Below are 16,475 nucleotides of genomic sequence, written 5' to 3'. Positions count from 1 at the left end.
TGTAAGCCTCAATGCGAAGATGGTCATGAGGAGACAAAAGGATCCCCTTTCCTGGAGCTGACTTCAAGTAATGGAGAATACGAAGAACAACAGCCATGTGAGTGGAATAAGGATCATGCATGAACTGGCTCACAAGACTCACAACAATGGCAATATTGGGTCTGGTGTGGGAGAGATAAATTAGCTTGCCCACCAATCGTTGATATCTGCCCTTATCAACAGGTTCACCATCCCTCTCTTGCAGACGGGTAGTAGCTTCCAAGGGAGTGTCACAAGGATGACAACCAAGCAAACCAGTCTCTGATAGTAAATCTAGAACATACTTTCTCTGGGAGAGAAAGATGCCTTTTGGAGAACGGGCAACTTCAATCCCAAGAAAATATCTTAGCTGTCCTAGATCTTTTATGTCAAATTCCCGTCCCAAGAAAGCCTTCAGTGAGAAACTTCATCCAGATCATTACCATCAACTATGTCATCAACATAAACTATGAGAAGAGTGACCTTTTTTCCCTTTCGCTTGATGAACAGAGTGTGATCAGCATGACTCTGTTTGTATCCACAGGAGACCATGGCTTTAAGAAACCTACCAAACCATGCCCGTGGAGATTGCTTCAACCCATAGAGTGCCCTTTTGAGCCTACAAACTTTCCCATGGGTCTTGTCAGAGGAAAAACCCAGAGGAACATCCATATAAACCTCCTCTTCCAACTCCCCATGAAGAAATGCATTTTTTACATCCAACTACTGTAGGTCCCAGCCAAAGTTGACAGCACAAGACAGTAAGACCCGGATAGTGTTCAACTTTGCAATAGGGGCAAATGTCTCCTGGTAGTCGATCCCATAAGTCTGAGTGAAGCCTCTGGCCACAAGCCTGGCTTTATATCTATCCACTGTTCCATCTGGCTTCTGCTTGACAACAAATACCCATTTGCACCCGACTGGTTTCTTACCCGAAGGAAGAACAACTAGCTCCCATGTCTCATTTTTAAGTAAGGCCGTTATTTCTTCCATCATGGCTGCTTTCCACTTTGGATCTGCAATCGCCTCCCGCCATTTCGAGGAATAGAAACAGAGGAAAGAGAAGAAACAAATGCACGATAGGAAGGAGATAAAGCATCATAGGAAACAACATTGGAGATGGGGTGTTGGGTGCATGACCTAACGCCTTTAAAAACAGCGATAGGTAAGTCAAGGGAAGGATCCTTACCAGATGATGTATTAGGGTCTGGATCTGGATCAAGTGCAGACGATTGTGGAGGTGGTATGGTGGTGGTGGTAGTCTCAACTTGTCCTGTGCGCTCCCGGGTATATACCTTATCAACAGGAATTTGACTGACTGGTCTACGCTCCCCCTGAATAGGAGCCACTATAGGAGCTGAGGTTACAGAGGGCTCCCCCTGAATAGAAGCTGGAAGAATAGCAGACACATCTTCAAAACCCTGATCATGCTCCCCCTGAAGAGGTGTCTGGGAATAATATGACAAGGACTCATGGAAGACAATATCCATGGAGACAAAAGTACGACGAGAAGGTGGATGGTAACACTTGTATCCTTTCTGGGTCGCAGAATAGCCCAGAAAAATACACCGAATGCTCCGTGGAGCAAATTTCCCATGAGGATGATGATTGCGGACATAGCCAACACAACCAAAAACTTTGGGGGGAACCACAAAGGAGGAGGAACCCTGGAGGAGATCAATGGGGGAACGACCATCAAGGACACGGGTAGGCACACGGTTGATGAGATAAGCAGCGGTAAGAATGGCATCACCCCAGTAGTGAGAAGGAACCTGCCGTGCAAACATAATGGCCCGGGCTACCTCAAGGAGATGTCTATTTTTCCTTTCAGCAACCCCATTCTGGGCAGGTGTGTCAACACAGTTGGTCTGATGGACAATACCATGTGCAGCCAAATAAAGTTGGAACTGACCCTCCATGTACTCTCTGCCATTATCACTGCGTAAAATGCGCAAGGTGGCATTGAATTGGGTCTGAACCATACGATGAAATAACTGAAAACAGCGGAAGACCTCACTTTTATGGCTCATCATGTACACCCAAGTAGCACGAGTATAACAATCAATAAACGAGACAAACCATCGATGATCAGAAAGGGAAGTACAACGGGCAGGGCCCCACACATCAGAATGAACCAAAGCAAAAGGAAACTCACTTCTTTTATTTAATGAAGAATAACTGGAACGAGTCTGTTTGGCCAAAACAGAAGCCTCACATAAAAACTCATTCCTATTACAATGCGTAATCAAGCTCGGAAACAAAAGAGACAAAGTACTAAGGGATGGATGACCAAGTCGGCAGTGCCAGAGATGAAGGTCAGGGGACGAGGTGGACTGTAAATGATGAGCTGTAGAGGAAGCCGAATGCAAAGTAGAAGGCTGACCCGGGTCAAGTAAGTAGAGACCACCCTGCATCTTACCACCCCCAATCGTACGCCCCGTCTCTAGATCCTGTATGACACAATGAGAAGGGAAAAAAGTCAGTTTGCAGTTCAGATCTCTAGTTAGACTACTAATAGAGAGAAGGTTAGTAGAAAAGGACGGAACATGCAAAACAGATTTTAATGAAAGGGTAGGGGAGCAGCGTATGGAACCCTTCCCATTAATAGGAGAAAGGGAACCATTAGCTACTCGAACACTGTCTTTGCCAGAAGAAGGAGAATAAAGATGAAATACATGGGAGGAGCCAGTCATGTGGTCAGTGGCACCGGAATCTATAATCCAAGGACTAGATACAGCCGATGTACACAGACTACTGACTGGAGTACCTGAGGCAAAATTAGAACCAGGAGGGGCAGCAGGTGTAGATGCCATAGTGGAGGCAACGGAAGAGGCCTGTAGCATGTGACGGAAAGCTAGGAGCTCATCCTGAGTAAGCCCAATGTCAGATGAAGGGGCAGCAGCAGCAGGAGTAGGAGAATCAGCCATATGAGCCTTGGGCTTAAACTTCCCATGGGCTTTCTTTTCCTCAAAATCAGCAGGCTTCCCATGGAGCTTCCAGCATTGAGCCTTAGTATGATAGAGCCTGTTGCAGTGTTCACACTTGACAGGACCTTTAGGGACAGCAGTACCACCATGAGTAGTGGTAAGAGAAGGAGTACTGGAAGCAACTTGCAAGGCGGAGCGATCAACAGTAGAGGAATGCAGCATAGCAGCCCGACGAGATTCCTCTTTATGAACCAAGGCAAAGGCCTGTTCTAGGGATGGAAAAGGGGACTGCCCAAGTACTTGCACCCGAATAGGATCAAACTCCATAATTAGTCCAGCCAAAAAATCATAGACACGTATTTTGTCAACGTGTTTGCGATAGGCAGCCAGATCAGTAGCAGTAGAGGGCTGATAGTCGGAGTAATGATCCAATTGCTGCCACATGTTCTTGAGGGCAGCATAGTATTTGGAGACAGAGAGCTCATGTTGGGTAGTGGCATTAGCCTTCTTTCTAATCTCATAGACCTGTGCATCATTCCCCGTGCGACCATAAGTCTCTTTGGCACCATTCCAGATAGTATGGGCAGTGTCCAGTAGAAGAAAATTGTCTGAGATATCCCCTTGCATAGAATGGATCAAGTAGGACATCACCATCGCATCATTCGATAACCACTTGTTGAGCTGAGAACCCTCTTCCACTGGTTTAGTTGTTGTCCCAAGAAGATGGCCAGTGAGGCCACGGCCAGCTACTATCAAATAGGTAGACTGAGACCACTTCAGGTAGTTGGAGCCATCAAGTTTGATTGGGGCAGCAAGGGGAAGAAAATCGGTCCGGGGCTGGCCATCAATGCCAGAAGAGGCCGAAGAAGAATCTGAACCAGTCATTGCAGCAGGTAACCAATCTTCAATGAAGCAGCAAACAGCCAAAAAATATTCAAAAAAATTCTGGAATCAACCCCCAATAGAAAAGAGCTGTATTGGAGCAAAAAATCTCAGATATGTAGGCTGGGAATGATGTCGAATGAAGGCAGCAAGGGTGCCAATCAGATGCAGCAGGAACCAGCAGCCCAACCCCAAGATCGATTAATGTCAGGGTTTTGAAAAAAACCCTGAGAAGAGAGATCGATAAGGGGCTGGGGTCTTCAACCAATCTGATGAAGTGAATAGGGGCTGAGAACAATATCAATTAAAGATCCCACAATAGAAGATGCAGCCGAAACAGATGTAGAGGCCTGATCTCCAAAAAAAATAGGAATCTTCAAATCGCAGACAGTGCTTCAGCTCCACTCGATCCAAAAAAAGAGGCATAAAAAAGGAGGTATATTGGGGCAGCAGCTAGATCATTACGATCACCTCAGTAGTGCTGCCCTAATGGGAGAAGAAGAACCAAAAGAAAGGAAGAAAGAAGAAGGGAAGAAGCTCGATGGAGGGAAGGAGAAAAAAATCGAAGGGAGGGAGGTGGGTTTTGAAAACCTAGATTAGAGTGTATTTGGCTCTGATACCATGTTAACAAAACAGGAATTTCGTGAATGGCTTGAATAATCAATGAGATCAGTCAAGCTCTCTATTTATAATAATAATAATAAAAGAGATTACAAAGGGAAACACTGTTTACGATACTATTCATGACACTGTTCACGACACTGTTCACGTGAACAGTGTCACAGCCCAAATTACAATCCTACCCTTGTTCAAAAGTACATAAATAAAGCATAAATAAAAAACCAAAAATACCCTTATAATATCGGGTAACACATCTCAACAGTAACCTATCCTAGGATATAGGTCACCAAACTGTGAAGAAGTACTACCCACTGATCCACTATGATATGAGTCATATGACGGCTCTGGGAGCATGTATGGGTTGTACGGCTGCGGCTGGTGGGTTGGGTAGCTAGTGTAGGAAAAGAAGTCATCCACAAAAGACGATCCACTATATCCTTGTGAGTGGGAGTTATACTCAAAACTGGGAATGGATGGAGAAGATATAGGCTGCTGCCCCCAAGGGTACTGCCCAGAATGCCCTTCGCCACATGGATGTGAATGAGATGAACCATGCTCTGATTGTTGTGCTGGAGATGGACTGCTGTCTACATGAAAAGATGGGGCACGGAAATGCCCACTCGATCTACTGTCTCTATCGCCAATACTCAGTCCACCAACAGAGCCAGATAGGGCATCAATGTCTATAAGCTCAGCCTGCCTACTAGTACCACTACCACGACCACCAGGACGGGATTGGCCATGCTGCTTTCTCGAGTAGGTCGAGGTGGACGATGTGGGCCGTGTGGCTGGTGTGGGGCCGGTGGGGGCACGGATTGCCTCTTGCTGCTCTTGTACCAAAAACGGGACTCGAGTTCCCTCATATGCTTGACCACCATCACCTTCATCATCACGTCCATCATTACCTTCATCATCACCTCCATCATCACCATCTCCACCAGGACCACCACCACCATCTCCCCCACCACCATCTCCCGCATGACATAGACCAATCTTCATCCTCCTCATCAACACCACCGAGATCGAACGGTATGGGTGACGCGCGTCCCATGCATGTACCTCACCCTCTCAGCCATGAAGTCATCCACATCGCCTTCTATGTGTTCAGCTATCATGGGGTCAGGTCTACCTCCAGGCTGATCTAATACTGGCTCACCTCTATCCCTCACCCAATCAACAATAGGATCTTCATCATCTGACTCCACTTGGAAAATGTCGGCGAGATCGATATTTTCCCTGATACCTTCTTGTCCCATGCGTATGTGTTGCATCTTCAACCTCAAATTATAATGCACATACACTAAGTCAGAGAGACGTTCAGAACCCAATCTATTTCTCCTCTTGGAGTGGATGAGAGAAAATGTGCTCCAATTCCGTTCACAGCCAGATGCTGAACATGTCTGGGAGAGAACCTTGATTGCTATTTTTTTTAAATTGTTTGCCGAACCCCCATACAACACCCACCATTCAGCTGCATTACAACAAAAGAAACATGTCACCTTCATTTCAAAAGAATAAGATATTGAATTGAGTAATGACTAATGAAGTAATGACTAATGAGTACCGGCATCACGCGTGTCCGGCCTTCTTGTCGCCTCGGTTCCAAAACTTCCCAATGCATCCCTAAAAGTCTTCAACTATAATCATTTGGAAAATATTTAAAATTAGTAATGACTCGTTACTATTTAGTATTGAATTGAGTAATTCCAAATGAATTATAACTTTTAAGACTCACCTCATTGTTGCATATCGCCTGTAATTTACTATTTGGCTCCAACTTGGCAACTACTTCTTTGACTGCGTCAATAAGACTATTATTCAACCCAAGCCTATGACTGTATTGGTACTTGGGGTTCAAATAATATGCTGAAATTGACATTACATATTGATTAGTTAGTAATATATCCTTCAAATTAACTTTAAAAGATGTAATTGCATAAAAAACAAAGAGTGTACACTCACCAGCCTTATGCAGTTGATGCATAAGTTGATTTTCCCAGCGTTCCTTGATAATTTTGAGAAAGTGTTTGCTACCTCGTGGATTTGCATTGTAAACACCTTCATTCATCAAGTCTATGACAGCATATAGATGTGGCATGGTTGGTCCCTTGATAGCAGAATCAACTATATGTAAAACCTTGACCACTGGGTCCAGAAGTTGTACCACTTTATGCAACTTAGACCAAAAGTCATCTGATGAAATTGTAGCTTGTGCTTCCCTACCACCATGGGTATTGGACCCATTCCAGTTGAACCAGTCTTCAGAAGCAAACATTGATCTCAGTCCAGACTTCTTGGTTTCTATACTCTTGAGTGCAATGTAGTTGGTGGTAATCTAGTTATGCCTGGCCTCACTAAGTCACCCCCACACTTCTCCCTCAGGAGGTTTAGTGCAAACCCATGGTTGTAGACAAAGTTGGTCATTTGCCTTACCTTTTCCACAACATGTACCAATTTGATCTTTCCCATGTCCTTCAACATGAGGTCTATACAATGGGCAGCACATGGAGTCCAAAACAACTGGTGCTTATTGTTTTGCATCAACCTCTCATCGGCACTCTTGTAGTTGCTTCCGTTGTTCGTTACAATTTGGACAACGTTCCCCACTCCTACATCTTCTACCACTTCCTTCAATAATTTGTAGATATACTTTGCATCATTTTTCTCCTTGGATGCATCAACAGACTTCAGAAAGACTGTCCTCCCATCACAATACACCATAAAGTTGATGATGGACTTTCTTGTAGGACCAGTCCAACCATCACACATTATGGTCACCCCATAGTTCTCCCACAACCCCCTCATTTCATTGATGTAGTCTTCAAGCTCTCTCTTCTGTTGGGGCAAATACACATTCATAATCTCATATGGGGTGGGCCCCTTATACCCTGGGCCAACCTCAGCAATGGAATCTATCATAGTTTGATAAAAGGGGCCTTGTTCTGTGTTTGCTGGGATGGTATGGTATAACATCCACTTAGCTATAGATTCCTTCACCATCCCCTTCAGATTTTTCCATACTCCCTTGATTTTTGGTTGTTTGTTGCCTTTCTTTCTATAAACACCAGTGCTTGGTGAAGTCTTTGGGTCATCTTGTGGTGGTGGAGGCGGAGGGGAGCTGCCCTCGTACTGTGATCTCCTAAAGGGATTAGGCAACCCACCTCCTCCACTTGTACTGCTCCTCCACTACCACTAGCACCAGCTCTAGAGGTACTAGCTCCTCCACTACCACCTACTCTCTGTCTCTCGACTCTCTCCTGATCCTCATGATAACTGGCTCTGCTCATCATCTGTGCTCGTCTCCAATCCCTAGCCTCTTGCTCAGTCTCTATATCATCAGGAACATAGACATCATCACTGTCATCATCATCATCATCATGATGGCTTGATTGGCCTCCCGCTGTACACCTCACTGCTTCCTCAAGATCTATTTTTGCCTTCTCCCTCTGAGCCTTCCTCTTACTCCCTCCCTTCATGTAATCAATGACAGCCCTAGATACCTCCACAGGGACCATATGACATGCGACCACTTCAGGAGAATTCCCAGCTAGATGTTGTTTGAGTCTAGTGGCCCCACCTCCCAAAAACTGCATGTGACAATAGTTGCATTGGGATTTTCTTTTATCCCCATCAATTGGAGTGCCATGCAACCATGCAATGTCACCCCTAGTGCGCTTGGGTGTGCTCCCCTCCCCCTGGGTCTAGGCAGGCTGCCTTTGCCCCTCTTGCCTCTGGCTCTGTCGTTTACCACGGTTCGTCATAATCAGACTAGTTTACTGTTGCATGAATAAAAGACAATTCATTAATCACTGAAGCACATCAATTCTTTTAGTTTAAAATTTTAAATGTTTAAGAATTAAGATTTAAGAGCAGTAACACAAGTATATAAGTATATAACTATTTAGTATTTTTCCCCTAACCCTCATATTTTTCTCATATTTAAAAACAATTTTTAAAAATATTTTTCAAATAAATATTGGCCTAGCACAACAAAATCGAAAAGATATGTAAATGGGCAGCAAATAAGAAGTATGTAAAATTTACTTTTATATTTTTCAGTAATTTTAAAACAAAAACCTCATATTATTTCTTATTTTTTGCTATTTTTTTGAATTTTTTAACTATTTTTTATAATTTTAAAAAATTAAAATAATTAATTATTGGCAGAAAAATATTTTTGACACCATGAGGCCATAGATCGGCCAATGGTGTCTAACATATATTTAATTCATCACCATACAATATACATAACCCCTATTATTTTTTGATTTTTGTTGTAAATAAATCCAATTTTTGAAGTAGAAAAATAAATAAATAATATATATACCAAAAAAAAATTTCGACACCGTGAAGTCGTAGATCGGCTTCCGGTGTCTAACATATATTTATTTCATCACAAACAAACATGTTGATCAAGCATTTTCCTAAAAAAAATCAATTTTGAGAATATGGTTTTACCTGAAATAGTGGAAAGGCTTCACAGATGTGCTAAGAAGTTTGTTCTCCAAGTGATTCTGGCATAGATGCGGCAAGGATTCAAGTGGGAGGTTGAAGATTGAAGAAGAAATAAGCAAAAACCTTCAAAAACCAAGCAAAAGAGGAAAAATGCTCTCTGTTTCTCAGTCTCGGTCGAAACATGGTATTTTATATAAAGCATTTTCTTGAGATTTTGAAAAAATCTCGAAATATCTCGAAATCTCGAGAATTTCGATTGAAATTTAGTATTTTTTTGATTCGAGGGGTCATTTCGTTTCGAGGGGGTCGAAATCTCTATCGAGATTTCGCGAGATTTTGAACTATGAGGAAAAGAACTAGAACTAACAACTCAAACTGAAACTAAGACTAACAACTCACAATAGAATTAGGACTTGACATAATTAGAAACTAGGACTAGGAAAATAGAAGATACACATATCAACCAAATCACTGTTCATGTGAACAGTGTCACATGAACAGTACTTCAACACTCCCTCTCAAGCTGGATTATACAAATAAGTAAAGAAAGAAGATCCAGTTTGAACTAAAAAGAAAAAAAAAGAACTCCATAATAATGCAAACACTCCCCCTCAAGTTGGCGCATACAAGGTATTAAATATTAATGCCCAACTTGAACAAAATGAGAAGAAACTAAGTTGCAGCAGAATCCAGCTTGACAGATGAATGTAGCTTTCAAATAAACCTTCAAGAACTTGAAATAATTGATCTTCAAAACCTGGACAGACATGATCAGCAAACCGGGACTAGAATTTCTTCCAAAAAAAGGCAGCTTTTAACGATCTTCAATGGCTAACCAATGATGAATCTCAGATTGTCATAATGACATAAAATTTTGAAGTTAAATAACTAGAGCAGCAAGTAGTGGAAACGAGTTGAATTAGGCAGCGGAAAAACACTGTATCAACCCAACTGAAAGTCCTCAAATAGGCAACAACCAAATATCTTCAATACACTTCAATACTTCAATCTCCCCCTTACGGCAAACTCAACCCAATAATGAAGGATACCCAATGGCAATGGCGGAGAAAACTAATCTTCTATGTTTTGCACCAATGTTCCTACAAGTTCTGCGTTCTGCAATGTCTGCAGGTATACTGTACATAATCCCCGCCTCACGTGTAACGTCGACATAACAGAGATGATGTAAGAGATAGGGGCAAAACATAATATTCCATATTTTTTCAAGAGGTGCTAAGGGTAATGGAAAAGGAAGAAATGACAAATTAGAGAATACCATTAACTTCCAAAGGGGTTATGGGTATGTGCCAAATGTATGGGATATGAAGGGAATTAGAATTATTGAAAGGGAATGGTGTTGGAAAAAAAGGATGGCATGACTGTAATTTGGTGGAATTCCACTTTTTAAATACAAACCAAGCCAAAGGGCAAACTGGTAATAAACCAGAATTTTCAAGGGTCAATTGGGTAGTCAAATAGGGGAATGTATTAAATTAATGGCAGTTCTGTAAATAACCAGTATTTTGCAAGGGGAATGGCAGAATTGTAAATAACACAATTAAAAAAGGGATGGCATAGTTGTAATTTAGATGAAATCTGATTACAAATACCACCCAAGGCAAAAGGGTAATGTTGGAATGAGCAGTAATATAAGGACAGAGGTAGATAAGAGAAGATGATAAGGGCATAAAGGGAAACTTAAGGAATAAAATAGAGTAACTAAGAAAAGAACCAAGTCTCTTGAGTCACGCAACTAGAGAAAAGTAAGAAAACACATTCTTGATAAATCCTGGACCAAAGGATATGGCAACAAGTGACATGGGAAACCAACTCATAAAAGGAAAGAATTGATCGCAAAAGGTAAAGAGTTTTGATCGTCTTCTACCTCTTGACAGTCATTGCTTTGAACCAACGGAAACAAAGGGTAAACAGAGAGGCAGTAACCAAAGGACCCATTGATGAAGGTTGTCTTCAAACTTCGAACCAGCAGCCGACGGATCTGGTTCAGATACGGTAGATCGAGATGGATCAAGATGCAGCAGTGTCTTCTACTTTTTCGATCAGTAAACAAAAGCAGGTCCTTCAATCTCCTCTGATAGCGAAAGCAACCCACAGCATCGATTCAGCAAGTAGAAAACCAGAATTTAATTCCACAAACAAACCTTCGATAGCAATCGAAGTAAACAACAACAGCGACAATTGATGAATCGATCCAAATAAAATTTCCCACAGCAATAATCAACCTTGGAAACCAGAAATCGAAGAACACCTTCTTCTTTGTTCACTAGCTTCTCAGGAGGAGAGGACCTAGTTGAACCGAGAAACCTTCGTCTTCGAACCGACGGTACGGTAAAGTAGGGAAGAGTAGTAGTCCAAAGGGAAGAAGAAAACCACAGCTGCTGCAAACACCATACAACCAGAGCACCAAACACCGCAACTAACCCAGCAGGAAATCAATATGTAGATCAGCAGGACCTTTTTCTTCTAAAGAGGACAGCACTTTCAATGAACAGAGGTTCTTCAGATGTTGGTTCGATTCACACAACAACAGTCATCTTTTCCAACAGAATCACTCCATGATAACAAAAATAAAAGGGCAGTAATAGCAGCCCCATCCCCAGACAAAGAACACAGCCAGCAGAAAATTGCAGGTGGATGTCCTTCTTCTTCCACCTTTGAACCAGTCCTCAAAAAGGAACAGCGGCAAGCAACCGACACATAAACAAGGCTTCGAACTTTTAATCGACAGCCATAGCAACAAAAATCAAACAAAAAACTGAATATCTATAAACATGCAGCAGCGGTGACGGTGGCTGCTCACCACACCAGAGACCTTACACGACTCTCAAACCAGCAAGACGATAATAACTCAGAGTAACTTCAGACCATGAGTTCTGATACCATGTAGAAAACCTAGGACCTGTAACCAGTAAATTGAGAGAGAAGAAAAGATGAGGAAGAGGAGAGAACCTGTTAAACTTATCAGTCTCCGTCATAATGCTTGTATTTATAATATCAAATTACAATAGAAAGGGGAACTCCTAATCAGATTAGGAATTCCTAATCATGATAGGATTCCAAGTTATAGTAGGAAAAGAACTAGAACTAACAACTCAAACTGAAACTAAGACTAACAACTCACACTAGAATTAGGACTTGACATAATTAGAAACTAGGACTCCAACTAGGACTAGGAAAATAGAAGATACACATATCAACCAAATCACTGTTCACGTGAACAGTGTCACATGAACAGTACTTCAACATGAAGGTAGAGGGAAAGCATAAGCTATTAACTAAATGAGTTCTACTAACAAAAAGAAATGTTGGTTGAACCGTGGGTCAGAGAGGAAATAAAATAATAGAATGACTTGTATTAATGATAGAAAGGCCCCTCTATTTATAATAGAGGGGAAGTTACAAATAATAGAAGCTAGGCGATGTGGGACTAAAACCCACATAGCCGACATAAGCTAATAACACTTAATAAAATAAAAATAACCCCAAAAGGACCAGAATACCCCCACGGTATTCTGGTGTACATTATTCTAACACTCCCCCTCACATTGGATTATACAAATATGAAAGAAGAAGATCCAGCGTGGACTAAAGAAAAAAACTCTCTACTAAAGAAAAACTCTTTCCATAACAATGCTAACACTCCCCCTCAAGTTGGCGCATAAAAGGTACTAATGCTCAACTTGAATAAAACGGGAAAAATAAGTTGTAGCAGAATCCAGCTTCAGAATGAATGCAGCTCCCAAATAGACCTTCAAGAACTTGAAAAAAATAGACCTTCAAACTTGGACCGATTTGATCAGCAAAAAAGGCATCTCTCACCAATCTTTGTCCAATAATGAATTTCTGAATTATAATCTTGAAGATAAGCAACTAGGGTAGCCGGTAAATGAGTCAAGCAGCAGTAAAGCAGATTAAGCAACCAAACTGTAGGATCTCATATGGGCAGGCAATAACCAAACATCTTCAAAACTTTAAGGCCAACCTCCCCCTTATGACAAACTTTAACTCAATAACAAAGTAGATACCCATTGGCAATGGTGAAACCTCTGACCTTCTATGTTTTGCACCAAGTGTCTCTGCATGTTCTGCTCTCTGCAATGGTTGCAGGTATACTGTATATAATCCCCCCTCACGTGTAGTGCACGTGGACATAAGAGAGATTAGGTTAGAGATAGGGAAAAACATAACATTCCAGAATGGTTTAGTCGCTGCCAAGTGTAATGGAAAAAGAAGAAATGGTAAAGAAGAGAATACCATTAACTTCCAAGGGTGTTATGGGTAATGCCAAAGGTATGTTTTGGGAGGTGGTGAAGGAAAAACAGCAGTGGGATAATGGAGTAGGATTAACTTGGGTAACATAGAAAGCTCCAACCTTTTTCCATCAATCAAACAAACACTTTGAATGGAAACCCCTGCAGGGGAGAAACTCCTAACCCCAATATTCAGATCTAAAAAAGATACAAATCTGATTCGAAGTAAGGAAATGATCCAAATGTCAAGGCTTGTTCAATCTTCAAACAGGGAGGAGCAATTGTGTAAACGATTCCATGGTAGAAACTCCCACATGCTAGACAGTACTAAGAAGATATCCGGACAGCAATGAATGGAAGTAGCCTCAACATGCAAAGTTTGAAGGTCTATTTTTTTCAAGTTCTTGAAGGTCTATTTGGGAGCTGCATTCATTCTGAAGCTGGATTCTGCTACAATTTATTTTTCCCGTTTTATTCAAGTTGGGCATTATTACCTTGTATGCGCCAACTTGAGGGGGAGTGTTAGCATTGTTATGGAGAGAGTTTTTCTTTAGGTGATAGGAATCTGATCTCCAAAGACAAAAGGGAAACTCCAAATCGCAGATTAGGGTCCAGTAGGATTTTAATAAAAAACGATAGAAGAGAAAGGGGGGCAGCACTAATTATGTCTACCTCATTAGTGCTGCCCCTGTTTTTGGGCTGAAAGGGAGAAGAACAGGAGCAGGAAAAAACGAGAAAAGGGAGAAGAGGAGGAGAGATTGATTGGAGGAAAAGAAGGGAGAAAATAGGGTTTTTCTCTCTAACCTAGATCAGACCAGCTCTGATACCATGTTGGTTGAACCGTGGGTCAGAGAGAGGAAATAAAATAATAGAATGACTTGTATTAATGATAGAAAGACCCCTTATAAATAGAGGGGAAGTTACAAATAATAGAAGCTAGGCGATGTGGGACTAAAACCCACATAGCCGACATAAGCTAATAACACTTAATAAAATAAAAATAACCCCAAAAGGACCAGAATACCCCCACGGTATTCTGGTGTACATTATTCTAACAAGAAACAACATGGGGGAAGAATTGGCTGATTGTTTTGATAGATATGGTGTTTGGTGGAGGGTGGGTATCAAAGGGATAGTTGGTTAGGGAGAACAAAATAATTCCTAATGAAGGTGCATTAGATCTCTTGTAATGTTTGTGACATAGCTTTTGTTAAGCAGAGAGTGGCAATAATAATCTTTTGATAGAGTTGGTAATCTAACTTGAATATCATTGTGTTGTAAGAGACAGGTGGAAAAGGTCTATAGGATTTGTAGGTGGAATTAATAGGAATATGTTGTTGGAATAGCTAATGTGGGTAACCTGGGCATAGACATGTAAAATATGCATGGGGGACAATAATATCGCTTACATGGGTGTAGTTTCAATTTTACCTTTTTTTTTGTAAGTTTAGTTGTTACTTGTTATTGAATTCTCATGACTCAAGCCTTTATATAGTCAACAAACTAGTTGTTGGAGTCAACAAACTAACCATTGGAGTCAAACATGGTTTTTCTCAAAGATAGGAAGTATTCAAATTATTTTGGTTTTCAAGAATCAACTTCTTATTTTCCAAGAAAAATAGCTGTTGGAGCTTATCAACATCGGTGAAGATGTTAGAGTTCCCACTTAGTTGGTTAGAGACCAAGTGATGCTTTAATTGTATTCAAAACCAGTCAAACATCACTACAGCGGAACAGTCAATGTTTTGTCGACGAAAGTCTGCACGATCGCCAAGTGAAGTCCGTGGAAACAGGGACTCAGAACCTTACTCAGGTTTGGACGGAAGCAGCTCACGGATCTGTCAAAACCATCCGCAGACACTCAATATTAAGCACGGTCGTCTGTTCGGGAATCCTTAGGCTGACTTCTTATCTTTATAAGCACAGATGACCGTCACTGACTCACGGAAGTCCGTGAACGGTAAAGTCACATAGTTTTTTAAGTCAAACTTCCTAGTTTCTTGGATTTGTTCATTTAGGTCTTTAGTTGATTTTTATATGGGCTTTCTCATCTTGCGGACATCAACATTAGGACTGGATAAAGGAGAGATAACACACTACCCTTTCTCACCTCCTTTATTGCCTTTTTATTGTTATTTGTTAAATCTCTACCCCTTGTGACAGTCAAGATGCCAAGTGGTGGGATCCTATTAGGTAAGCCTACTCAGTTTTTCCTTTCTTAACACTTACGAAAACAATTTTTTTTTTGCAAATAAGGACATTTCTTAATACTTAAGAAATGATAATTTCAAAGAAGGACATTTCTTAACTCTTAAGAAATGATAATAAGGATGACTTTGAATAGAAATAACAATTGCATCCCCAATAAAATAGGTTTATTATGATTTAGTCCTTCCACTTTACGATATATATAGGCCTGCAATTTATTTATGTCACCACCCTAGTCCATCAAAATATCGTATATAGATAATCCTGACCACTGATTTGACATAAAATATTTTCAAAACTCTTTTAAGATATAATTAGTGATAAATAATAAAATTTTAAATTCTTTTGCAAACTATTTACAGAACATGCCACTGAATTCGGAATTTCTGTCCAATCATGGCCTTATACCTCTCTCATGGTATTCACATTGTATGGGAAGTGAATTCCTTTTTGAGCATCTCTTTTGTCTCAGACGAACATCATGCATTGATATATAGCTAGGGAAGCATCAACGTTAATACATCAAAGCTCCATAGTATTCTAGTATTCTACTGCAATGATAAGAACCTCTCAGGTCTAGGGACCAATCATGAACTATTAATGAGAATCTTGTCCGTAACCATCTAACAGTAATCCATTCAAGATTCTCAATTGATGCAGTCTGATACACACAAATATGTGTTACTCACATTTGTGTCTGGAATCACCATTCACAAGAACACAATGTGACAACCATACAAACAGAGTGCCCAACTCTGTCCCTTGTTGGTAATAATTTAAGGTATAAACTTCAGGACAACCATACCCCCAATTATATTACTGCAAGCTAACCATCACTTAAATTAATGCTGGATGAACTCCATAATCAATAAAACACCCCCCTCCCCCCTCCCCCTCCCCCACACCAACCCCCCAAAGAAAAAAAGAAAAAGGATTGAGAATTGAAGCTTTTCGGATTCTTCAACATGAAGGTTAGCATCTTTGAACTTTATTTTTGCTTTATATATTTTATGTAAGTTTATATTAGTTTTGACTTGTTCTATTGGTTCCTATGCTCTACTAATGTTATGCTTTTAGTTTTTCGGATGTACTG

The 16,475-nt window shown here is 40.9% G+C and overlaps 1 protein-coding gene across 2 annotated transcripts in view; it reads left to right on the top strand.

Moving 5' to 3' along the window:
- Positions 1–16,475, top strand: part of LOC122653215 (probable sodium/metabolite cotransporter BASS4, chloroplastic) — a 57,077-nt gene that overhangs the window by 19,598 nt on the left and 21,004 nt on the right. The gene's annotated exons all lie outside the window — the stretch shown is intronic.

Source organism: Telopea speciosissima, chromosome 2, assembly GCF_018873765.1.
Source record: "Telopea speciosissima isolate NSW1024214 ecotype Mountain lineage chromosome 2, Tspe_v1, whole genome shotgun sequence".
Taxonomy (NCBI): domain Eukaryota; kingdom Viridiplantae; phylum Streptophyta; class Magnoliopsida; order Proteales; family Proteaceae; genus Telopea; species Telopea speciosissima.
The sequence above is the reverse complement of the archived record's forward strand: the minus strand, read 5'-3'. Positions and strand labels throughout refer to the sequence as shown.